Below are 26,579 nucleotides of genomic sequence, written 5' to 3' on the forward strand. Positions count from 1 at the left end.
AAAAATTTAATTCTTTTCTCCTCGTCGCCGAGTGCACTCAGGAAAGGAGGGGTCTGTTTAAAGCCTTCTCGATGCACAGATTTCCGAGAACACTAGATATATCGGACTACCGGGAAGTTCAAGTGAATTAAGTACTCTGTCTTGCAGCTACACCGACGTATATTGCGATTTTTCAGTATACGGGAAACGCTTACGTAGCGTTAGCGTGCGTCTCAACGCTACCGCTAACAGAACGCGCTGCGGCAAGGGGTGTCCAACTGGTGGTCTTTTAGTACAGCGAAGGCATTCCGCCTAACGCTAACGCAAGCACATACGGCGCCATCTAGACATAAAAAACACTAAATGCACTGTAGAATCCACAAAAGCGCCACCAAGTCGAGCTGATCCAAAGTCACCACTGTTGCGTCTCCATGTTGCGTTTGGCAGAAGTGTTGAGTTCTGACACACTGGTTTCTGTCGACATGCCGCGTTCGAGAACTCGTCAAGACCCCTATTACTTGGCCTTTTTAAGCTGGGACGCATCACGCGTCACATTCATGCACTGCCGCTAAAGGCATGAAGGGAAACGACGCTTGACATGTATCTGCTTGACTTGTGGCCGTATGGCCGTATCTTGAAAGAGGCGACTAAAGACAGCGTCGCCATCTCTGCGCTGCTACAGAAAACATGAGCGAACCTTGCAAACAAATATTGCTAAGCCTTCTGCAGCGCAAATTTACTTTGTATCTCAAAAACGGAGCTATTTTATCGGCGGTACACGGTTGGCGAAGCCTCATTACTCAAATCTAAATCAAACACGAACTTTATTAGGGAATGAATAAGTTTAATAATGCAGGACGACGGCTACAAAGATTCGAAGTGGACGGCTCTCGCTTCAACAGGCACCGCCATCTTGCCCTACGTACGGGATCTCTTGCGTGCGTTAGCGTTGAACGCTATATTCCAGAAATAGCGTTCGTACGTAAGAGCTCGGGCTACGTTTACGTTCTGCTCATGCGCAGTTAGGAGCACGCAACGCTAACGCTAACGCTAAATCCTTGCGTTTGCTGTTTTCCGCTATACTAAAACTCGCTAGTATTACTTACTGGAAGAATACCTAATGACACGACAATGCCATGATCATTACGGAAAGTGAGGTAATCTCCAAAATGAACCAAATGGGTAGCATGAAAACTTCTACAGCCGTAAATAAAATCACAATAGTCGACACACGCACAACTCCGATAGATGCATGCTGTTTTGAAGTGTATACAGCAGCTATTTATGTATACCCTTATGCAACGCGCTGCAAGAATTCCTCTTAGAATCACTTTGGAGCGTCAGCTGGCTTCGCGCTCGCGTGTCACAGTTTCCTCAATCTCGACAGCCAGGTAAATCTGCGTCCAGCAAAAAAAGATGGCTGATCCCTCCGTCATAAGAATCTAACACGAAAGTGAAACGTGTGGTCAGAGAAGTAGTTGATTGATTATTCTGCATCGGTATATCAGAGCCTGTACAATTTCCACTCTATGTTTGGCAGATATAGCACCGCTTGATGTGGACGCACTCACGTTGACAACTAGTGGCAATCTTCGGGACGACGACTAACGCCCATGACCATGATTTAACATATACGTGGACCCTGCATATGGTGAATTTCGCGCTAGTATGGCATCAACAAGCACGTAATAAACACTGATAGTACGATAAGCACTCCTTCAAAGCGTCGTGAAACGCGAAGAGAAACGCTACGCGCGTCGTGTCTTCCCTCTAGCTTGGTCGTTAATTCTCACAGAACGAGCTGGGAACGCGGTGCGACAGCCAGCCAGGCGAGCGTCGGAGAGCTATTTTTCGACATGGATGGATGCTATGAGCGAGGCTTGGGCTAAAGCCACAACCTCGCGGTGTGTTAAAGCGCTGACGAAATTACCCTTTCGTTGGAAACGCGCGTCTTTTTTAGGGGCGAAGCTCCTTAAGGCGGCACCCGTTCGTCCCTCGTAGTTGTTGTAGTCGTAGTGCGTAACCAGTCGTAACGCTAGTACCAGATCTTGACCTCCAAAGTGGTGCCGGTGGGAGATTTTTCCTGTGTGTTGTTGAACAATAAAAAATTCGCAGCGTGCGCGTCACCTAAAAGCCGAATTCTTCTGTCTCTCATTCCCCATTAGCAGCCATTGGCATGTTCCAGTAGGAAACGTTAGTAGAAGTAGAAGTGTAAGTATTAGCTAAAAGCCGACTTCTTCTGTCTCTCATTCCCATTAGCAGCCATTGTTTACCTCCAAGGTAGTGCCTGATGAGATTTCTCCTGTGCGTGATTAAACAATAAAAATTTTGTTCAAAACGCCGTTGATTGATGAAATAAACCAACGAAAGACGCCAGATGTTTTCTAAAAGCAAAACGAAGGAACGCCAGATGTTTCTAAAGCAAAACGAAAAGACGCCAGCTGCTTAACGAAAGACGCCAGATGTTTTCTAAAGCAATGGTTTTCTAAACAAGGAAAATTCACAGCGTACATGTAAAATTAAAGTGAGCTGCAAGTCGTCATAACTCATCGAACCTTTAGTATAAACGCGCCCGATCTCACGTCGGTGATGATGTACTGGGCAGAATTCACGGAAGATTCACGGTTTACCGATGAACCTCCGCAGCTTCGCCCACTCATCATCATTCACTCCGTGGATATGCTGTGATTTTTTTCTTTTTTTCGAGCCTGCCTGGTTGCAGACATCGCCGCCCCGTTATAAAGGGGACGCTCATAACATCCATGTGTCCATTAAAGAACACTCCGAGAGGAAATATGAAAGATAAAAGGCGCGTTCATGTAGCCTCCCTTAGGTGTTTTTAGCGGTAGCTCAGTGGGCTAAACGCCCGCCAGCCATCGTCGCGGACAGGGAGGTCATGAGTTCGACTCCTATAAACAGAACTTTTTCTTATAGTTCTCGTTCTTTACCATTTGAAGGCGTTCATTTTGCTGACGTATATCCGTGACGGAAATACGCCATGAAAATCTTGGAGGACCCCGGCATAAAACACCTTCGTGTTAAAATGGAATGTCTGCGGGCACAGAGAGAATAATTATCAGCGCTATATAGTAACACACCGGTGCGATCGAATTCAATTTCCGAGGCCATGCAAAAGGGAGAAAGACTTCGCGCGCCCACCTCTACATGGTGTACTCTGTTAGGCAAGTTGGTGCGTGCATATCATAACAAAGCAAAGTGCGCAGACATTATAAAAAGGCTGTACGCGGCGAGTCGAGAAAGGAAGCGCGAGAGATTTTATTTCAAAATAAGCACTTCTTGGCACAAAAGTAGCACTGCGAGGTTTCCGGAATGCTAATTCAACAATCAACGTCGACTGAATATTTGCCTTTAGTGTCCCTTTAAACGGGCTGTGTCTCTCTGCCTCTGAGGCAGCGCCAGACTTAAAGGGGCCATGGCACCCAATTTTCGATCATAATCTGTGTTATGTGGTTTAATCATTGTGCATTCACAAATAAGCTGGCGAAATTTTAGCGCATTCGGTCGAGCACTTGACTTATAATCGAATGTTTTTATGAACACGCGAGCGGCCCGAGAGTCAGGCAACACTGGTGCTCTCGCGAGCTGTGACGTAACAAGCAGTTAGCTGTTCAAGCGTCTGCATTGCGGCGAACGATATTATTCCGTGGTCATCTGCACGTGGTATCGAGATATTTTAGCTTTCTTCAGCTTGGCACTGAAATTGAACGATTTGCAGCGGATGAAACTTTGGTAGAAGACGACGGCTCTGTTCCGTGCAGCACATGACGTCACACGCGCCATTGCAAAATGGCGGTCGCCGGCGGTTGGAGGGGTTGACAGCCAGCGAATTCTCGGACTTGTTTTGCACTGAAGTATTCTTTTACGGCCGACTCTTGAAATCTGTGTAGGCATAATAGACCCTCTACTTCTACTTTTTGTTGAAAACCACAAAGCTTTGGCCGTCCGTGTCGTGGCCCCTTTAACACCGAGCTGACTTGATCAATTGCGCATTCCCACCGAAATACTTGGAAGGAGAACAAGCTCTGGTTGCTGCACGCAGTTATATCACGCGGAAGCAACACAAAGAGCTTGATTTAACAGAGAAGAAAGAATAGAATTCGGACACAGAGATAGCAAGTATCCCTGCCCCAGTGAAAGATTGCCGTCATGGTGACCGTGCACGTGATCGGAGTTTCGCTTGCTCAAGCTGCTTCTAAGCTAAAACGTTTTTGTAGCATTAGCTACACTGGCCTAGCCGGGCCAGTTTCGCGTGGCTCCTCAAGAGCCGTGCTGCGCATGCCCGAGGATCAGTGATGTCCCGCAGCTGGCGCATCGGAGCCGGCACCTTGCGCGCACTGCGCCGCTGCCGCGCGCGACTCGCTGCCGCCGGTCTACGCTTTCCAGAAGAGCGACGACGTAGCCGAGGTACATGTACTGGCGCCGGCGCGCGCGCAGCTATTCGCCTTCGCTGTGCAGTCGCCGTCTGACACTAGCCGGGCCAGTTTCGCGTGGCTCCTCAAGAGCCGTGCTGCGCATGCCCGAGGATCAGTGATGTCCCGCAGCTGGCGCATCGGAGCCGGCACCTTGCGCGCACTGCGCCGCTGCCGCGCGCGACTCGCTGCCGCCGGTCTACGCTTTCCAGAAGAGCGACGACGTAGCCGAGGTACATGTACTGGCGCCGGCGCGCGCGCAGCTATTCGCCTTCGCTGTGCAGTCGCCGTCTGACACTGCGCTGGAGCCGCTTGATAACGCCTCTGAGTGGCGTTTGCTAGCGTGGTATAGCCATGGAGAAGGAGAGCGCTAATGCTGCTCAACGGCGCAGAAGAGCGGAGAAGCTTAACTCATCGGATCCCGAAGTAGTTGCCTGGCAAAATAAATATACATGTGCCGCATAGTATGTATACCATGTGTGTGTCATTGTAGCAGCAGTAAGCATGATAATCAAGCTAATCATAGACAATAAGGAAAGTTAAGAACAATCAGCTGAACCTTTGCTAACGCTACGTTATCCTGGCATAGCCGAGCTATTTCAAGTTCTACCGAGTCTTTCGGCGATTTTTTTTTTTTTTTGTGGTAACGTGCGAATGTGCAAGCGAGTCGGCAATGACTGACTAAGAGCACTATTTCGGGTCAGCGTCTAGGACGACTCCGGAGGAAGTAAAGAGTGTGCCTACGGTTCTAGGAAAAGCTGCAAAAAAGAGGAAGTTTAAAGAAGACCATCAGCAAAACAAGCTTAATCGAACGGGTGACGATGTGCGACTGTAAGAAAAGCAATAACCCTTACGGGAAGGAGCTGAGAAAGTATTGCACATTCACGGTGTTTCCTAAAGACTCTAAACAATATTTTAAGTTTACATGGCTTTTTTCAGAAATCTTTTAAAGAAGTAGAGATTTGCGTATTTAGATTTTCCCATTGTTAAGTATATTTAGATACGTTTCGCTTGTCTGCCCAACGTCTTTCTTATACCTGAAAGGAAATGGCGCGTGGAGATTTTGTCGATGGCTTCGAGGTAGCTGAAATTAGCACCGCCACCGGCAGTTTGAGGAGGCTAATTGATGTGCTCTTACTAACGGTTTCTTCTATTAAAACGAGGAACGTATTGCAGCGAACACGTTCTTCTTACGTTAAAGTAGAAAGTGAACATTTCGTGAAAATAACGAGCATTGTACAATCCTAACGAATGGCTTGCCGCGGCGCAACGGCGTTGGTATTTTGCTGCATTGAACAATCGAGATTGTGGGTTGAATGGCCGGTAGCGGTGGCCGCATTTTTATTAAGGAAAATACCACGAAAATGTCACTTTAATGAACCATTACCGAAGCCCTTGTGGTCAACAGTAACTACGAGCCCTCCAATGTGATACCTCTCAAAACCCGTGTGCTCCTTTTTCACCCAAATTCTGTGACTTATCGCTACTACGCGAAAAGAATGTAGCAGTTTGCACTGTGCTCGTATACTTCCCGAATATTCAGCCTTAGACAGTCTTGCTTTTTTAACGGATGGTTCGCTAGACCAATATATTTCTTGCCTCTTTCGTAACAGAAGCGTTCACGTTGAGATAAGGTATTTTTCCGTTTGATTCACCAAGCTTCCTGTGCATTCATAAATATATAGCGAATAATCAACGCTGCTCTAGCGAAATGACAGTAACGACTTGCATTGACTGCCTATGGTCGTTAAGAATATACATAGCGGGCTGCGTGATGGCTGTTTACGGAAATCTTCCAGTGTGTTATGCATTTTAATCAATGGGGATATTTTCGAAACGCCTAAGGTGCATATTGGTACGTCGAGGTTATGATGAGTGCTCCGGATTTTCACGTGAATGGTGTTTTCAGCCACAATGACGTATTGATATTATTGGGCTATGAAATACCTGATTTATTTAATTAAAAAAAGAAAGAAAGAAAGAAAGAAAGAAAGAAAAAAAGAAAGAAAGAAAGAAAGAAAGAAAGAAAGAAAGAAAGAAAGAAAGAAAGAAAGAAAGAAAGAAAGAAAGAAAGAAAGAAAGAAAGAAAGAAAGAAAGAAAGAAAGAAAGAAAGGCTTCGAGCACCTAGACGACAGCGTTCTAGCGGCTCGACATTCGTGGAGCAACTTGAAAAATGCTACCACTACATCCACCACTCAGGAAACAGACATAGTGGCCATCGATCGCCATTTTTCACGTCTTCCAAAGTTATCTACGCGGGCTTCGCTCACTACCCGCCTCTGCAGAGCAAGTGGCTCAATTCATTCACCTCTTTCTCTATCTCTCTCTCGTTTGCCCTCCCACGTCAACTACACCATAGAAGCTCTACAGTGCGTAGTAGTTACTTTATGGGGCTTATTTTGGTTTGCAAGAATGCGAAAGAACTTGAATGGTATTCCCAAGCGATCACTTTCGGCGATACCTTCAATTTCGCGAGATTTCAAGAGATTAGCGCCGGATGCATCGTTGTCTACGACAACGGAACACAACCAAAATATACATGGGTACGCAGTTATTAATACGAATTTCCCGTTCATGCCCAGCTCTAAAAAATAATTCTAATTCTAAAATCAACCGAACGTTAATCGTAGTTAAACGCAAATCATCACCAGAACGGAAAGGCTGTTCGGTTCGAGTCACGCAAAAGCAGCTTCGTACTAACTTTCGTGTAAATGTAATAGATGCATTGCGGCTATTCTTCATCGTTAACAAGCTAAACGAGATTGCACATTGAAGTACATGTCCCAGGAAAATACAGCATCCCCTAAAGCTGAGACAAAACGGCGCTATGCGTTCCTCAGCGAGGTGTCCTTCGCACGCTTGTAAGTGCACCAAGGATCCATCCCGTTTCGCAACATCAGCCATTACTCGAAGCACACATCGCGAAGAACGTGAGTTGAGATGCTAGGCGCACTTACAGAGGTACTCCCCGAGAGCCCTGCCGACGTAAGAAATCGGAATCTGGAGTAGCTGGCAAATAGCACGTAGACATCTCTAAGGTAAGACAGCGATAATCGCGCGTAGTTGTGTGGAATCAAGGGACCATATTATGCGATGCGATGAATATTTTTCGTCCGATGTCGTCCGCATGCTCGCATACTAACGCAAAATTCATGAACAAAGACCACTAAGTTTAAATTTAACGTTTGAATGTTTTAACGGCACAGTGTATATTTATGTGCGTGTTGACTATTTTTGTGCTGCTTATGCTATGCAAAGGTTGCTCTTCATTTTTTTTATAACATTACCGTGTGTATACATATATGTGATTGTTTATGTTGTTTTGACTGTTATTTTATATCTTGACTGTTACGCTAAGTTGTATATTGTATGTACTGTGGGTTAGTTGTGGTTAGAAATTTGGACCATATGTGCTCTATGTTAGACACCTCCGAGAGCTAAGGAGTAGCCCGCGCCTTAATTGTGCGCCAACATCTCCTTACATCATGTGAATAAAGTAAACGTCTTCGAGGCTCTCTCTTTAAGTGCCGCATGCGTCATCACTTAAACCCTCTCATTGTCATTTTTAGCTTTTTTTTTTCTCAGTAGGGTAGCAGACGAGAGCATGCTAACTCAGGCCGACCTCTGCGCCTTCCTTTAATAAACTCTCTCTATCTCTCTGCGTACCCTGCACATTTTGTTGACGCTACAAGTGCCAGCTAGCCTCTTCCGTGGCGTTGAAGCATTGCTCTACCACCTATAACTGCGGAAATTACGAATGCTCATTCTAGCTGCCATAAAGGATTGACAGAATACGCGAACGCACGTGAATACGAAGAAACCATCAACCGCAGCTGCTGCCCACTTTCTTACAATTCTACGTCTAGCTAAGCTCTCTACAGATCACACTAAAATTGATAGATAGACGAATATTTCTTTGTTCCGAAAAATGTTACGAAATATCATCTTACATCATGCAACATTCACTTGTGAGGTTGATTTGGCTATTTTACGTGGTGACAGTGACCGTAAATTTGTTCGTAGATGCATAGCGATCTGTCAAGCGCTGCACGCAAGGCAATGAAAGTCATGTTTACGTGATGTAAATGTCCACAGCGCGTGGCCGCCACTTTTTCTGCTATCGCACGCAGAGAGGGCGCCCGAAGGCACCGCCCCTCCATGTTACCTCTCGCACAAGGGGCAGCCGTTCCATTTTTGATGACCCGCCCTACAAGATAAAAACAGAGAAAGCAAAGGAAAACAAAAGGTGGAAAGTGAGGATGCGATTGCAGCGATCCCAGTGTTCCGAGTTTCTAGCAGTATAGCTTTTTCACTCGCGAATCCACTTTGATGCTCGGACACCGAAACACGGCTCCGGTTTCTATTTGTCCGCCTGCTTCTTCCTTCGCCTGTTACTTCTCTGCCACTCAGTCTCTTTCTTGCTCTTTCTGCAGAAAAGAAAAGAGGGCCCTTGATGTCAAATCAGTTTCAATGTTACGATTTAGTTTCCTTCGTTTGGACTTGTTTTGGATGCCAAGTTACAGGTCATGCTCGGACACACGACGCGCCCCTTTTCGGCACTCCTTTTTATTCTTCTCATCTTTCGACTGTTGAGTGAAAGACGTTGTAAGGACGTACTCTTATTGAAAGCCGAAACAGGTAAAGCGGACAAACGAAGAAAGCGACGAGCAAGGATAATGTTCACTGGACATCATTTCGTCCTTTATAGGAGGAACGCTCTCTTTCAGGTCTCGATTTGTCAGACAACATGACGGCTCACTACACGGTACACTTTCTGAACGGGATCTGCTAAGCCTACTTCTTATAGTAGAAGTGGAGGTGCTTTATCTCGTGCGACAGTCTGAACTTGACGAAAGGTGTCGATGAAAAGTGAGAGTGTCGCACTGCATGTTAATCGCTAATTGGTTAACGTTAGAATGCTCGACATGATGATAAGCCGTCATCTAGAGTCGTAGCTTACTAAGGTTTTCCTTTTTTAGCAGAGAAGATTGTCCGAATTTTCGCAATATCAGGCAAACAACAATGAGCGATAAATTCTGCATGTATTGACATGCATACACGTCTAAGGATGGCATGCCGGCCCTTCAGCAATACACGCTGCGCAAAGTGCATTATCTAACGTCGTTCAAAGATGCAACTGCTTCTATGAATACACGTTTCGAAATCGCGTTATGAACGATTCCTAAGAAATAGGGACGAACCATCATTTCTTTTCGTTGCCGAACGTTTCAGTTTTGAGGATCTGGAATATTGCGGCCTTGTGATTCAAATTAGGCGAGAATGTTCAAACAAGTGTCTGTCATTACAAGATTTACGCTTCATGCTTACATTCCCAACTTCCATTTGAAACCGTTCAGCCCATACTGTGCATATCTCAGTGGCCGAGAGAAAGCCGGAGAGCTCCCGCAAAAGCTGGAGAGCTCCCGCAAAAAGTGAACAGAAAGCGGGCGAACGGAGAGTGCCGCGGAAAGACCATTTATTTCCCTCAGATGGCATCAGTGTGAAGCCGGGACCGCGGCGTTGGACCGCGGGCCTTCCCGCGGTTCCCCAGGCGCCAATTAAAACGAAATTTCCGGTTCAACCTCGACCTGCGGCCTATGTCCACAGTATGTGAAACGGAAAAAAGAAATAAAATCACCAACACAAAAAACATCGAAATGATTAAATAAGTTTGACTAGTGCTGAAAAGTGGGGCGAGTTGGAATCGCAATTTTAAACTTGCTACAATGCGGCAAGTGATAGGAGCCACCTTCCACCTCTTTCTCCTGCTTTTGCAGTCGCTTGGCCGTTTCCACCTCTTCCTTGCCGTGCTGTAACGAGTTTCAAATTATGCTTCCGTGTTTACTTGTACTAATCTACTTGAGTATGACCCGTCAGACGCTTGTATAATAAATCTCTATAGTCTGTCGGCTATGGCTAGGTGCTGAGTTTACAGCATCTTTCCGCGCGCTTTACTGGACGGGCTGACAACGCTGCCCGGGATGATTCGGGAAGCGAGGGAGCCCTTGAACACGTTTTATGCGACCGTCCACAGCGCTGTCGGGCACATAAACAAATTCTGTCGATTGCGATTGTTCGTGTCGACCATCGACCATTGTGAAAGGAAGAATTTTTCAGTGCGGATCCCTCAGTTCGTCGCTGTCAGATGCTCTGAATGCGCTCTTTTTAACGAGAGGACTGAATAAGCAACTTTAGCATTTCGTTTTAAAAGTGGTGTTCTTGGCTGTGAGCGAGCCAGCGAGGAACTGTGACTGTCAAGTTTTATCGCAAAGGTCACGCTGGAGTTACGTGATAAGAGTGTTACATACAGGATATGTCTCTCAGATGAGATGCAGTGAAACGGTCGGCGGATCAATTAGTATATATTTTTTTTTGTACGAAGCATCTTGGAAGCAGAACATTAGATGCATTTCACTATGCCCTCTTACAAGCTTTTGTAAATGTGTCATTTTCAGTCCCTCTGATGGTCCCTCTATTGGTCGCTCCTTTTTCGAATTTTCCTTTCTTCTTAAAGGAAAGGCGTCATAGCGCAGAGAGCAGCGGAGACACTTTAGCGATGTTAATTTCCCGACGAAGTAAAGCCGCATACTCCTGTTATTATTATTTTTTTTTCCTAACTCAACTGTGGCTGGACGCGCCACGGTGCTCTAGCGGTTATGGTGCTCGGCTGCGGATACAGAGGTCTCGGGGTCGAATCACGGCCGCGGCGGCCCCATTTCGATGGAGGCGAAATGTTAGATGCCCGTGTACTTATATTTAGGTGCACGTTAAAGAACACCAAATGGTCAAAATTTTCGGAGCCCTCCACTACGATGTCCCTCACAATGACATGGTCGTTTTGGGACGTAGAGAAAGCCACAACAATTATCATATTACAACCGTGGGTGTGGCACATGCGCGTAGTAGACGTCAGCTAAGTCTGACAGCGAGAGATTGAAAGCAATGCTATTGCAGAGGGAGGAAAAAGAAGGCGCGCGCATGTCGACAAAAAGCGGCGTATAGTATTGACCCGTCGTCGATGAAGGTGACGTGCCTACGCTTCTATCTCCCTCCCGACGCCACCCGCCGCCCCCTTGTTTGGCAAGAGATCATCCTCTAAGCCTGATTCATGTCTTGGCCTTTCTCGGAGAACAACCGAGACGAAGGGCAAAGAACGCGTCGTCTTGTGGTTTGAGAGTTCTGGTGCGACGGTATTTTGTAAGCTTCGAGGGGCGAATTTTTCGTCTAGCAGCTCCGACTTTCGCGGCAATGCCCGCCCAACGCGGTTGAGTTTCTTTGTCTCAAAGAAAGAAAGAAAGAAAGAAAGAAAGAAAGAAAGAAAGAAAGAAAGAAAGAAAGAAAGAAAGAAAGAAAGAAAGAAAGAAAGAAAGAAAGAAAGAAAGAAAGAAAGAAAGAAAGAGAAAACAATAATCTTACCGAGAGTGTGAGGGCGTACAGTTTTAATTAATGCCAACTTCTACGTGCTACGGAGGCGTTTATGGGGTCTTCGAACAAGTCAGAAGTTCAGGAGAGGATGAAAGCTTGAAGATATGAAAAATCTCCTTACGCGTTCCCGGAAGACGACTTGTCACTGATCCCGTTAATGGGGACGGCAATCGCCGGGCGGATTCTAAGGGCTGGCGTCACGGCCCTCCGAAAACGCACCACGATAGCGCGGACAATTTAGAGTTGGTCCTTTGGTGCGCCAGCGAACGCCGGTTGTGGTCCAAAGACCGAGTCAGAGCCGAGAGTCGATAACACAAACGAAAACGAAATATATTCTCAGTTAAGGCAATACAAATAACACAAACACCTGCACACTCGGCTGGTACCAGTTACAACTTCACAATATAATTCAGATGGTGTTTACACAACGGGAGCTAGACAAACAGATCACACGCTACGAATGCAATCGCATGCATTACAACTATTCAACGACAGTTAGAGTCCTGAATAGATAATGGCGTATCCAGTCCACAATACTTGGACGGTAATCGAATGCTTCTCTTCAAGGAAACACTCACGCCAGCTCCAGCGTTGATCGTCGTAGCTCAACCGTCGTCGTGACTTGTCACGGCTCACACGGTGTCGTCATCGGATTCTTCCAGATCGACGAGCGACTGACCGCACACCATCATAAACACGTCTTCTTTGGCTAACGAAGCCACACTTAGCGTAACTTCACCATCACCGGGCCACTCCTTCACTCCCTGACTTCTCGACTCCTGTCTGCACTGACTGACTGACTGCCGTCGATTGCACGCTTTTATCCCTTCTCCCCCGGTTTCTAGAAGCGTCGGGAGATTTCTTCGGCGTGCAGTACAGCTGAGGCCAGAGAAAGGGCGAGAGCTTTCTCGTAGGTTCGAATCGCGGCGGCATCGCTCGCGGATGCGTCACCCTTTCCTTCTAGAAAGATCCAGGCTTTGCCGGGCGTTCGATCGTGTTGACTGCGTCTGGCTCGAGTGGGTGAGGAGAATGCGGCGCGCCGGCGTCTTTTGATGCTTCTTGGGCGCGCGGCTCGAGCTGTTCTGTCTCGTAGCTGCTTGAAAGCGGCTGCGCGCGCGCTTTATAACCCGCTAATTTGTGACACGACTCGAAGACGAAAGCCACCGTCTTTTTATTCTCAGTAGGTGTATTGATCCTGCCCGCCACCCTCCGAAAGCTTTCCCCACCTAACGCGATTTTGCACTGCCTCCGGAATCGGAGGCGTTGCAAGTTTTCTGCACCTCACCTGGTCTTGCACTGCCTCCGTGATCGGCCCACCTTTGATCAAGCGACGATGTCATGGGATGACGTCATCATGCGACGTCACGTGATATGACGTCATAGTGACGCCCCAAATTTTCGCGATTTGTTGCATCACGGCGACGTCATCACGTGATGGTGACCTTTTGCGTCGCTCGTGTTGGCGCCGACGCAGCCGACGCGGGACGCCGGTCAACTGTCGCGTTTGAGCAGGCATCTAAGGTTTTCGCCTTGAAATTATTGAAGAGGGGGCGTCGCTAGAGCCAACGTTTCAACAAGTGGTCTTGTCTTCGAGGCTGGAACGGCTGCAACTGGCTACCATAGCGCGTGTATATGTGTTGTGTCCCAAGCACTCCTTGATCCCAAGTGAGCCTTGCACTCGTTCAATCTCCCTCAAACCAAGCAAAAGAGGAAGAAAGGGCAAGTGCGAAAACGTGGGTGAGGGTGGGAGGGGAAGGAGGGCCAACGTGCCGAATTTGGTGAGCAAAGAGAAAGAGCAAACAATTAGTAAAACGTAACAAAAAAAAAAAGATGGTTGATCCGTCCGTCATAGGAATCGGAATAACACGAACGTAAAACGTGCCCTTACAGAAGTAACTGAATGTTTACTGCTGATTGATATAAGCGAGTCTGCACAATGTATATTCATTTCTGGCAGCTATAGCACCGTTTAACGTGGATGCACCCACTTTGATGATTGGTGATACATCTCCATCCCGACGACTAACGTCCATGTTAAATGATTACACAAAACCTTGTGGTAGCTGTAGTAACGGTGAAAGCGTAATCAGAGAACGAGGTGTGATAGCCAGAAGAGCGTCGTACATTGGACGCAGAACTTGGTCGCCATCCCGCGGCATGTTAAAATGTGATTGAACACCTCGGCCGCACTAGAGGGAAACGCAAAGCGCATCGTGCCGCCCCCCGGCCGCGATTTTTCTCGGGGCGAGCGCGTGAGCGGGGAACGCGGTGTAAAAGCCAGGTGAGGCAGGCGCGCATCACGCTATGAGCGAGGCCGACGCTTTTACGACGTTTGGGCTAAGATCGCCACCTCGCGGTGTGTTAAGGCATTGGCAAAATTGAACTTCTATTGAAAACACACGGAGTAGGACGGACGTGTAACGCGTTGCAGGTGTTAATGGCGGAGGCCACAGTAATAACGAATTACTTTACCGCTCCCAGAGGGCAACACCACCCCGCCGACCGGGAGAGTGGTAGATATAAAAGGCGCGTTTGTAAAGCCTCTAGAGTCTGTGACCGTGGCGCAGTGGATAGCGTGCCCGGCATCTGTTGTTGCGGACCGAGCGGTCGTGGGTTCGGTGCCCGTTGACGGAACTTTTTTTCTTTGCCATCTGAACGTGTAAATTTTTTCGACGTCATTTCCGTGACGGAAATACGTCACTGAAGTCTTGGTGGACCCCGGCATAAAACAATTTTGTGTTAAAGAGAAGGGGGGACGAGAGTCAAGTTCACCGACAACCTATGTTCAACAAATGCCAACCTATGAGTTGGCCTGTAAGCGGAGTTCTTTAGTTACTATTAGTCTGCCACACCATCCTTACTACACCTTACCATAGGCTGACTACTTGCTTTCTTACAGGAACAAGAATCTAACGCAACCGTGTGAAAGGAACAAGCCCTCCCAGGAGGCCTAAGGCGCCCGAAGCTCCCGAGCTCTGCAGTACGTAGGTGAGTCGCCCACAAAAGTGTTTGCTACCGAGGAACAACGGAAACCACGAAAGGAGGAACGGGGCCCGAATGCGGCGGTCAGTCATCGTTCTTCATTCTCCCTTGTCGTTGTCCTCCCGCAGGCCGGCCTTGTCTTCCATGTACCGCCTTAATCAGCGAGCATCCTTACAAGTATTTCTTGCGGTAACTGCAGTAAGCCAGTTAGTGGCATTGCTCAGTCCTTCGTTACAATCTCCGCATGGCAAGAAAGAAAGAAAGAAAGAAAGAAAGAAAGAAAGAAAGAAAGAAAGAAAGGAAGAAAGAAAGAAAGAAAGAAAGAAAGAAAGAAAGGAAAGAAAAGAAAAGAAAAGAAAAGAAAAGAAAAGAAAAGAAAGAAAGAAAGAAAGAAAGAAAGAAAGAAAGAAAGAAAGAAAGAAAGAAAGAAAGAAAGAAAGAAAGAAAGAAAGAAAGAAAGAAAGAAAGGAAGATGGAAAGCGGATTAAGATGCGACAATCATCGCACTAGGCAGGTACTGTTAAACAGGACAGAAAACGGAAAAATTGGGAGTAGTAGTACTCCCACAGTTAGCATGCAGAAACTAAGCCTGGTTTAACAATTGTTCATCAGTGATAAAGCATGCCAATAATAACGAAGAATTAGTACACAAGGACATTTAGACACTCTGGCTCATTTCGCTAAGACATTTGTAGTGACGAAAAGCCGTGTTGGCCGCCTTTCAGACGCGGATTTATCGTCTACATTCTCTGGGAAGCTAACTCACGAGGCAGCTACCATATGACATCCGCCTGCAACTGACGTCTTCCAGCACATGCCCTCCGTTGTGAAGCTCTGATGCTTAGCATGAGGTCGTGGGTTTGACTCCTGGAATTTTCGTGGGTCCTAGTATCCTTTTATCAGTGATCGTCACAGACATATGCTCTATGCCTCATAGCAGACAAATCAAGATATCAGTGCAAAATCACTACAATTTTAACGCATTTTTGCTTAAGTCGATTATGTCGAAACCTACGCAGTCAAGTGTAAAAATGGGTGCTGCTTAGACTACGATGCCGTTCTACCGACATTCCTATCACGGTGTGCCTACTTTTGTAGCGTTAGCTACACTTGCCTAGTCGGAGCCGATTTCGCGTGGAGCGTCATGAGCCGTGCTGCGCATGCGCGAGGATCAGTGATGTCATATAGCTAGGTCACCGGAGCCGCCATCTCACGCGCTCTCCGCCACCACCGCGCGCGGCTCGCCGCTGCTGGGGGCGGAGAGGGTGGGGCTGGGGGTAGTGGCGTCGTAGCCGGGCAGACAGACTGGCGCCGGCGCGCGCGACTCGCCGCTGCTCCTCTGCGCATTCGAGAGGGGTGATGTCGTAGCCATGGCGCGCGCAGCTATTCGACTTCGCTGTGCAGTAGCCGTCTGACAATGCGCTGGTGCCGCTTGATAGCGCCTCTGACTGGCGTTTGCAGGTGGGTAACGCCATGCAGAAGGAGAGCGCAAATGCTGCTTTACGGCGCAGAAGAGCCGAGAAGCTTATCTCATCGGATCACGAAGTAGTTGCCTGGCAATTAGCGGCTCAGCGTACGAAGAATGACCAGAAGAAGGCTAAATGTGCTGCGGAGACACTGGAGGAGAGGGAGGAACCAGGGGCGTAGCCAGGGGGGGTGGTCGGGGGGTTCAAGCCCCCCCCCCCCCGAAATTTTTCAGTTTTGCTTGCGTATATATACACGCGCACGAACATACCTAAAGTATGGTTGAACCCCCCCCCCCCGAAAAAAATTTCTGGCTACGCCCCTGGGAGGGACGTCTAGCAAAGCGGCGTCGCCAGGATGCTGAGCGACGGCAGCGTGTTACTTCACTGACCACCGAGCCGTCTTTGTGGCAATAGAGAATCAAGCTGCCGTTGAGCAAAAATAAATATGCATGTGCCACATAATACGTATACCGTGTGTGTGTCATGGGAGCAGCAGTAAGCATGGCAATTAAGCTAATCCTAGACAATCTGGAAAGCTAAGAATAATCAGCTTAACCTTTGCTAACGCTACGTATATCCTGGCATAGCTGAGCTAAGCAACTGCAATTTTTTTGTTTCACGTAAATAATGCGGTCGTCAATGGCCACAGGAATACGCGTAAGCGTTCTGTTTCGACTCACAAAGTGAATGCATTGTTCCCAAAGGGCGTTACAATGCGCGGTTAGTGCATCCCAAAATCCATGAAAAAATAAACCTGCATTGTTTCGGACAAGTACAGGCCACACTTACTTTCCGTGCGTGGCTTTCGGAAAACAGGGCCAACACATCGGGCCGAAAAACGGATGGGGGATAAGAGCCCGCTGAAAGCGACAATAAATTCTCAGCTTACTTCTCGAACATTTATATAGGCTGTCCACGAACAAGCAAGAAAAAAAAATACAGGGGTCAAGCCGGACACTGCGGCATTGCACGCATTCTTGTGATGCACTCTATACAAACACACATATGTCGCGAGAATAGGTGTTGACGGAAACTGTCTTGTTTTTGTTTTTTTTTTGGGGGGGGGGGGTATATCCTAAGCGGATGGCCGTCGTAAAAAAGACATGTTGCACGAAACCATGCGAAAAATAAAACATCGCATCCAGCGCTTACACGAGTGGTACAAATTTCAGAATCATGACCACATCGTGCGCGAAGAGTGCACACTACTAAAGAAGAAAAAAAGGTAATATGTCAGAGAGTTGATAAGAAATACTTCTACCATAAAGCTTCCCGCAGGCTCGGCACGTTCGTGGCATAACAACGAAGGTCTCGAGTCCAGCTCTTGTTGTTGCCTCGCCTGCCGATGTACGTGATGCCTCGGATTTTGGTCAAGCGCCGACGAGGATCCTGTGCCGCTGTAGCCCAACTTTCGTATTCATCTCGTTCATGGCATTTCCCAGTTATTGCTTGCTGTGTTGTGTCTAGTAGTTTTTTTTTATCGTGGTTTTCTTTTGTTGGCCGCGCACTATTAAGCCCAAATTGCCAGTGATAAAATGCAAGCGTACACGATGTTAATTCTTCAGTTCAGAATAGGTTTAAAAAATTCTAAGCTCGAAACCACAATATTATTATGAAGCACACCGCAGTGGAGACTCCAAATTAATTTTGGACATCTGGTGTTCCTTGACTTGCACCGAAGTTTAAGTACAAAAGTGCGACCACCGTGGCTGCCGATCGAAAACGTTCCCTCCGGATTAACAATGCAATGCAGTTGATGCTGAACCGCCACAGAGGGGATGTCAAGACGGGTGGAACTTTCCAACGAGACGGCTGTAAAAATTTTTTCTCAGTGTCCTCTTCAATACATCGTTGCCTTCCTCAACAAGTCTCCATGTCCCACAGCTCGTCCATGTGAACTTTCGGAGTGTGTTGACTAAGTCTTGAGAGAGAGAGAGAGAATCAACTTTATTGAGCCCGAATATTCGATGGTACGCGCAGGTACCAGACGGGGTGGTTCCCTATTCACGGGACCCATATGTCTCCAGCAACTCCTGGCCCCTGGCCGTCAGTGCGAGCTGAGTCGGCAGGGCGGGGCTGGACAACAAGGTCTCCCATCGCTCTGGGGGTTGAGAATTGGGGATGTTGGGGGGAAGGGGAGGTGGCGGGTTCTTGAGCTCTTTACATTCAGCTATGATATGTGCCAGAGTGCCTCTTTCCGTTTTGCAGAAAGGGCAGAGTGTGTCGTGCTCCGCCGGGTACATTCGGTGTAACAGAACGGGATGCGCTAGCGATCCCGCCTGCGTGCGCCGCAGGATCGTTTGCTGCTGCCTGGTTAGTTGCGGGTGTGGTACAGGAAGTTTGCACCTCGCGTTTCTGTACATTTTAGTGATGTCTTTAAAGCTCGTCACGGGATGGGGTAGCTCAGCCGGCTCGTCCTCGGCCCGGATGGACAGTTCTCGGGCGTGGTGGTCGGCGAGGGCGTTGCCTTCCACCTTCGAGTAAGCCGGGATCCACACGAGCTCGATGGCTCGTCCCGGAGGCTTGTGCTTGGAGAGAATGGCCTGGGCAGCGGGAGAGATCAACCCCCTGCGGAAGCTTGCGTATGCTGACTTCGAATCTGTGACCACGGAGTCCACGCTCGGTTGTACGAGTGCGAGGGCCACAGCCACTTCTTCGGCAATGGCTGGGTCTGTCGTCCTCAGCGACGCGCTGACAATAAGCTTGTCGACGGACGTGGCTACCGCCGTTGCTCGGTCGTCGTATTTTCTGAGCGAGGCGTCCGCGTAGAGTACTCTAGGGTTCTCCTCCAGCTGTCGGGCCAGGGACTTGGCTCGCGCGGACCGTCTCCCGTCGTCCTTCCCCGGTTGCATGTTCCTGGGGAGTGGCTTGGTTTGAATGGCCTCTTTCCATTGCTCGGGAAGGGCCGTCTTGGTTGGAAGTGGTTCTATCTGCCATCCTATTTTCCGTAGGACGGCCCGGCCGTGCTCTGTTTGACTTAACCTTACCCTTTGGTTAGACAAGTGAGCCTCAATCAGCTCCTCCACCGTGTTGTGAACGCCCATGTCCAGCAGTTTCTGCGTGGACGAGTAGATCGGCACGCCCAATGCCTGCTTGGTTGCTTTACGCAGCATCGTGTTCAGGGTGTCCCTGTTTGCCTTCGTTAGCTGGAGGTACGGGGCAGAGTAGGTCACCCTTGATACGACGAACGCCCTCACTAAACGCATTGCATCGTCTTCCTTTAGGCCTCTGTTACGATTAGAGACCCTTCGGATCATACTTAATATCTGTTCCGAGGTGTTCTTGATCTTCGTGACGGCCGCATACGCTCGACCGTCGCTTTGCAGCAGCAGACCGAGGATTCTGATCTGTTGCGTCGGTTTGATGGCCATGCCGTCGATGGTGATGGTCACGTTCGGCGGCGGTTCCTTCTTGGGTCTTCCCGGCTGGACCATGAGCAGCTCTGATTTCTGTGGAGCGCAGCTCAGCCCGCAGGTCTTTGCATAGTCATGTACGGTCGTTGCCGCCCTCTGTAAGGCATCCTCTACCCAGGCATTGGACCCGGCTCGGTTCGTCCACACCGTGATATCGTCGGCGTAGAACGCGTGGTCCACGCCTTCTATTTGCTGGAGCAGATTGGGTAGGGGTAGGAGGGCCAGATTAAAGAGCAGGGGCGACAGAACCGACCCCTGAGGGGTTCCTCTGTCGCCGAGTTCGACAGGTTCCGACTTTTCCTCGCCTATCCTGATGGTCGCTGTTCTTCTCGTCAAGAAGTCCGTGATGTAAGCAAAGGTTTTCCGACCACATCCCGTCTTGTTTAGATTTTGGAGCACGCTCGCGTGAGACACGTTGTCGAAGGCCCCTTTTAGGTCTAGGGCGAGTATCCCCCGCGGCGCGTTCCTCGTTGCCTTCTTGACGACAAGTTCTTGTAGTTGGATAAGGACGTCCTGGGTGCCTAGGTGTTGTCTGAACCCATACATGGTTGCGGGCATTTGGTTCGTTTCTTCCAGGTGTTTTTGAAGTCTGCGAAGAACCATACGTTCCATCACCTTCCCCACGCACGACGTGAGGGAGATGGGCCGCATGTTGTCGATCGTCAGCGCTTTGCCGGGTTTCGGGATGAATCGAACCTCAGCCTCTTTCCATTCTTCCGGCAGCCGCGAGCTCTCCCAGGTTTCATTGATGTGCCCCAAGAGGCCGCGGGCCACCGCTTCGCTCATGTTTCTGAGCAACTTATACGTGATCGCGTCCCTGCCGGGGGCGCTCTTGCTATTGCTTTCATCAATGGCCGACCAGAGTTCCGTCATGGTGAACGGTCTGTCCAGCTCTTCGTTTTCAGGACCTTCGTACCTCTCAGGCGTCGGGAATTGGCCCCGCTCAGTCTTGAGGTATTTTGTCTTCAGTTCTTCCAGTAGCCTTCGGCCATCCCCCTTGTACGTGTTGATGACCTTGGTGAGGTTGCGGTTGGTTGCGGTCTTGCTGCTCAGCGGGTCGATTAGGTGCCTCAGTAGGCACCACGTCTTCCGTGCCGATAGCTTGCCCTGCAAGCCGTCGCAAGTGCTCAGCCAGGTCTCTCGGCATAGCTTGGCCGCGTACTCGGTGATCTGTTTGTTGAGGACCGCGATACGTTTGACCAGCTTCTTGTTGTGACGTTGGCGCTTCCACCTCCGCGTTAGCGAGTGCCGGGCCGCCCACATGTGTGCCAGTCTGGCATCCACGAAAGGTGTCTGCGCCGTCGTCGTTATTTCTTGCGTAAACTTCTCGAGGGCCTTTTTCTGATCCCTCGCCCATTCGGCGTACGTTTGCTTTCTGTCGGCTTCCACATCGTTCTCCGAAGCCTCTTCTGCTTCTTGCGTGTCCTTCCGCATCTTGTCCCAGTCCGTTACACGTGCCGTCCCCAACACAGCACGGTATTGGGGTCCCTTGATGATGATGCCGATCACGCTGTGGTCAGAGCCCAGGTCCACGTCTTCGTTTCTCCAGGCCGCATCTAGTCCCCCCGATAGCCACGACAGGTCTGGCGTTGTGTCCCTATTGGCGCTGTTGCCCCTTCTGGTGACCACGTCCGGCTCGTTTAACAGGGCCATCTCATGGTCCTCCATCGTCTTGGCTAGAGCTTTGCCCCTCTTCGATTGGTACTTGTATCCCCACGTTGTGTGAGGGGCGTTGAAGTCGCCGAGGATCAGGAGCGGCCTGCTCCCCGCCAACCTTTTCGCCTGGCTCACTACTCGATCAAAATCGTACTGCCTCTGTGACGGGCGGCAGTACGCGCTCATGACGTATAGATTTCCCGTGTTGCCAATTGTTCTTGCGTGAATTTCGACGAGCGTGTGCTCGCATCCGCCCTGCGGCGTGACGTGTTGAGTTGCCGCCACGTTGCTGCGGACGAGCACCGCCGTCCCTTCCTCTGTCGGGTCCGTGTACGTCACGTATCCCGGGAGTCTGGGCTTGCCATTCGTTTCTTGTAATGCTATTACATCGGGCTTGTGTTCGAGCGCGTCAATGTGGAGCAACAGTTCCGCCTCTTTATTGCGGATCCCCCGGCAGTTCCATTGATAAATTACTGTAACGTCCTCGCCGTTGGTCTTCTTTTTCTTATTTGATCGCTGTTTCATCTTCTTCGGATGTTTCTATGCGGCCGCGCCTATGCGCGATCGATTCCTTGATTTTTTCCGCCCGTTTTTTCTTCAGGGACGCGAAGCGGTTTCTTACGGTAGTGGTAACTACTTTGGTCGCTAGTCGTTCGTGTTTGACCGACAGCGTCCGCACTTCGCCTTCGAGAGACTCGAATCTGGCGTCTATCGCGCTCAGTGTCTTGTTAATTTGGGTAATGGCCGCTAGGATCGCTGGAAGCTCTCCTTCCTTTGGAATCTGTGCCATCGCTGTCGCCGTCTCGCGGTTAACTGTGCTTTCCTCGGCGTCCATTGCTTCTTGGTTGTTCGGTGCTTGTTGCGTGGGCCTTGCCGCCCCCGCTGCCCGCCCTAAGGGGGGCGAGGGGGGCTCCCTCCGTGGTGTCTTGCGCTTTCCTCCGGCGTTCTCCTCCGTGTTGTTCCCGCCTTGGGGTCCCCCGTTTGCTGAACTACCGCTCGCTAGCGCATCGATTTTGCTCATTAAGGCCCTTATTTGGGCATTCTGCTCTTGTATCTGAGCGTTCTGTCGCTCAATGATTTTCTTGAGTTCTGCTACTTCATTGCTATCCGGTTCCGGACTAGCTCTTGGGCTAGGAAGTTGGGAGGGGGTGAGGGACGGCAATTCGGTTTCGCTAACCCGAGCAACGGAAGACCTGTCGGTCCAGCCCACCTTTTTCTCGGCGGTTGTCCCTCGTCGTCCGATAGACTCGGCCCGGAATTTCGATCCGGCCCGGGGTCTGGATCCAGCCCGGGGTCTCGAACCGGCCCTGGACTGCGAAAGGGACTTGGTCCGGGACCTGGATCTGCCACTCGATCCTCGACTTGTCCTTTTCCCGCGGCGGTTGCCGCCGCCGCCGCCGTCCCCGGATCGTGACTTCGATCGAGAGCGGCTCTGGTGGCCACCGCCGTTGCTGCTACGGGCCGGCGTCTGGGACCGGCCCCGCTGCGAAGAGGCGCTACGTTGGGGTCGTTCTTTAGAGCCTCTTTTGCCTTGATTTCTGTCCTCGTTGTCTTCTTCCGCCCGGCGCCGTTCCCAGCGCCGCCGACGGACGACGTAAGGCGTTTTGAATCGCGCCTTGCAGGCCCTGTCGGCGGTGAGATGTTCCCCCCCGCACAGGCCACACTTAGGTTCGCACTTGTGGTCTTCTCCAGGGTTGGCGATGCCGCAGCCCCGGCAAATCTTGTCTTGAGGATTTGGGCACACGTCCATCCTGTGCCCCACTCGGCCGCATGCGTAGCACGCGTCAATCTGCTTCCTATGCAGGGTGCACTCGATTAGCAGGTTCCCGTACCGGACGTAGTTGGGCACCTTGTGTCCCTCGAAGGCGATCACCACCGAACGGGTCCTCCCCATGCGGTTCGCCTGCAACGCCGTGGGATTGTGCCTGTGCACGACCAAATCTTGTATCTCCTGGGCGGTGTCCTCCAGTGGGATGCCCCGTATTACTCCTTTCACGGTTCCGTGAGGGGCCGACTCGTACGCGCTGACTTCATGGGACGTTCCCCGAATGTCGATTCGCTCCACCATGGCGTATCTGTCGGCGTGCTCCCTCTTCGAGGTACTCACAACTACGATGTTCTGTTGGTGGTTTAGGCATATCACATCTTCTCTTGCAGCGATTACGTCGACTTGCGCCGCCGCCATTATAGCTCGGCTTATTTCCACGCTGGTCACATCGCTTATGCGGAGCCCGTCTCGTGGTCGCATGACGATCTTTATATCTCCGCGCGGCAGGTGTGGCATGCGCGCGCCCTTCAGCAGCTTGCCCTTGTTTATTCGTTTCTTCGTTCTCTGCTGACGTAGATCGTTGCCGGTGGCTCCACCGAGGTCGTTGCCCCGACCATTGACGTCAGTCGCGGCCTTGGCGCCATCTTGGCTCGCTTGGGATATGGGCGTTAGGCCTAGCGATCCCACGCCGCCTTGCTTCACTTTTTCGCCAGCGGTTTTCCACCCCTGCGCTCTAGTGATCTGATCCGGCGAAATTTCTACGCCGTCCACTTCTACTCGCATAGCGGTAGACATCTTGGGTCGTTGCACGCTTGCGTAGCCACCGATGAATCGATGTTCGGCTTGCGGCGTCGCCGGGGCCCGGGCTAGGCCTGCCTCTTCCTTCGGCCGGGGCCGAAGTCGTCGTTAGGCTCAGCGGCGGGCACTTTTCGCGGGCACTAAAAAAGTCCTCTAATTTCCGAACAAATGGCCCCCACCTTGGAATTTGGGTTCCCGGTGTTCACGTAACTTCACAAGGTCGATGCACTTTCATACAGCAAGATCCTCGGAACGACGAACCGCGAACAAAAGTTCACCTGACTGCACCGCTATCGCTAAATCATTCGCGGCCAACAGCCAGCATCCGCCTGCCTGATAGCGCGATATCGACGGAGCGCGCTCAAAGCGCGTCCGTCCACACCGAGCGCGCGCGTGCGAATCGACTAAGTCTTGAAAGCCTTATAGGCTGATGAGGCGAAAAATCTGGTGCCCGGAGTTCATCACGGCACAATCAGTCACGTGACGGCGGCGCGTTGCGCGTCATAGGAAAGTTTTGTTGGAAAATCAGCACACTTGTTTCTCTCAAAAGTCGTTCAAGCGTCGAAATACTGCTAAAGTGAATGTGCGCCGGGCGTTCAATCGCTCAATCGATCGATTCATTGGCTTATTTTTTGTATTAAATGTGTTTAATTGATTGACCAATTCATTGATTGATATCAGTTTGCCAAAAATTACAGTTCAGCCATACTCAAATATCGTGTGTGGGCACTTTCACGTTCCTCCCATTCAGCCACCGCGGCTAGAAATTATGCAACGACGTGTGGTGCGGCCCGTCAGATATCGAAGCAATCCTATGAAGTTAAAGTGAGGGGCATTCGCACGTCATTTTTGACAGCAAGATACAACATATGACAACATTTCTTAGAGCCCATATTCCCAGTATAGAATAAGTATCGTTATTAATTACATAAAAATTTTCGAGAAATGCACTGTTTTCTTACCCCTAAACTAAAGCGTGCGACACACATCGACGCGGGATCCGCCAAAGTCTCCTGTTGAAATAGCCTAACGTAAACATTCCTTAATCCTCATGACATGCATCAGTTTTGCTTTTACACTCACAAAAGGTTGTTTGACCACCGGCGCTAAGTCATTACGAAATTTCGAGACTGTCTCCATTGCGTTACGAAATAGGGGTTATTGATGCACATGGTGTTCGAGTCTCTCCTTGAAATGAAAGCTTAAAAGTGAAAGTCACACAGCATTCATCGTGAGCAACGTCCTTAAAAGCACTTGTACATAACATGACGAAAAAAAAGAGAGAGAAATAGATAAAAAGCATGCGCTGAGTAATTTCGATACAATCGTTTCCGGACAACCATGAAGTCATACAGCCCCGATCTATACATCTCAGAGACAAAGAGTAAGAGAATTTAAGAAGAAACACTGAAGCAAGACAGTGGTGGGCCTGGCTCATGCGGTATTGAGAAACGGGATTACATTCTAAGCTTTCAGAAGTCCATTTTTCAATGGGATCAGTGAATCCGGTGCGTATGTCTGACACAAGTCCTGACGGAGGATTCCACTCAGTATCAGCCAGGCGTGGTCTGTACGGAATCTTAGACAGCGAAGATCTGCTTTGGCCGTCATGCTTTTGGGTCCTTCGGATTGTAGATAAAGGTCACGTCTGCCCTTAAAGAAAAATAAATGATTGCGCAGCGAGACGTGTAATAATATTTTTCTCATTTTTTATGGTAAAATGACAGCTTCCAACCTTGAAAGTAATCCCTCAAGTTGAGATGTCTATTTCAGAGTCGGGTAGGTCGCGTAATGGATAGGAGAGCCATACTCATATTCTATTTAAGGGATAGGGTTGGCTACAACAACTGAAGCAACGTGGCTAGGGGTGACAGTGGTTTAGAGGGACTTTGAAGACTAGGAAATTTAAAGACGTACAATTTTTCTTTCTTGAAACAAAAAAATTCATTATATTCACTCTTGTTTTAAACAAAAAAGAGCTGTTCTTTAAACGCTTTGCTTGTATACGCATGCAAAGCAGCTACGGAATAAATGATTAACAGGGTTAGGAATATAACGAGAGGAATTTCTTCAGATCCAAGGCCCCATGATTAAGTTAGGCTTGATTGTGTCGACTTGTGTTAGGTTGAATTACGTTACGCGAAGTTAGATTCGGTTGCGTTCATTTAAGTCGGGTTATGTTAGGTTATACTAATGTTCTGTTTCCAAAAGAAATGTAAGTTGTCGCTGTGCATAGGACGGAATTTCGTGCAGCGCTCACGAGTAGGATACGGACGGAAGAAAAGCCTGTTGGCATAGTTTCTTCTCTGCTTATATACGCTACTCGTAAGCGCTTCACGAAATTTCATCGTGAACACCAACCAATTGGCTCAGCTTACCATCTTAATAGCAGTGCATGCTTTTGTTAGTAATACGCTGATTACACTACTAAGGCGGTTGCTGTCCTTGTGAACAAGTCAACCACAACGACTACTTCGTATATGCAAGATCGAACGTTTGATCATTGCACAGGGCCATGACACCATAGGCCGTGCCACCAGTGAACCGAATACCAAAGAAATGCTACCTCAAGACTGAATACGTACTATAAGAAAAGTTTCAAAAATGCAAATGGCGAAGGATGTAATGAAAAAAGGAGGGAAGTAGGGCGACCTGCATTAT

Source organism: Rhipicephalus sanguineus, chromosome 2 (assembly GCF_013339695.2).
Source record: "Rhipicephalus sanguineus isolate Rsan-2018 chromosome 2, BIME_Rsan_1.4, whole genome shotgun sequence".
NCBI classification, from domain to species: domain Eukaryota; kingdom Metazoa; phylum Arthropoda; class Arachnida; order Ixodida; family Ixodidae; genus Rhipicephalus; species Rhipicephalus sanguineus.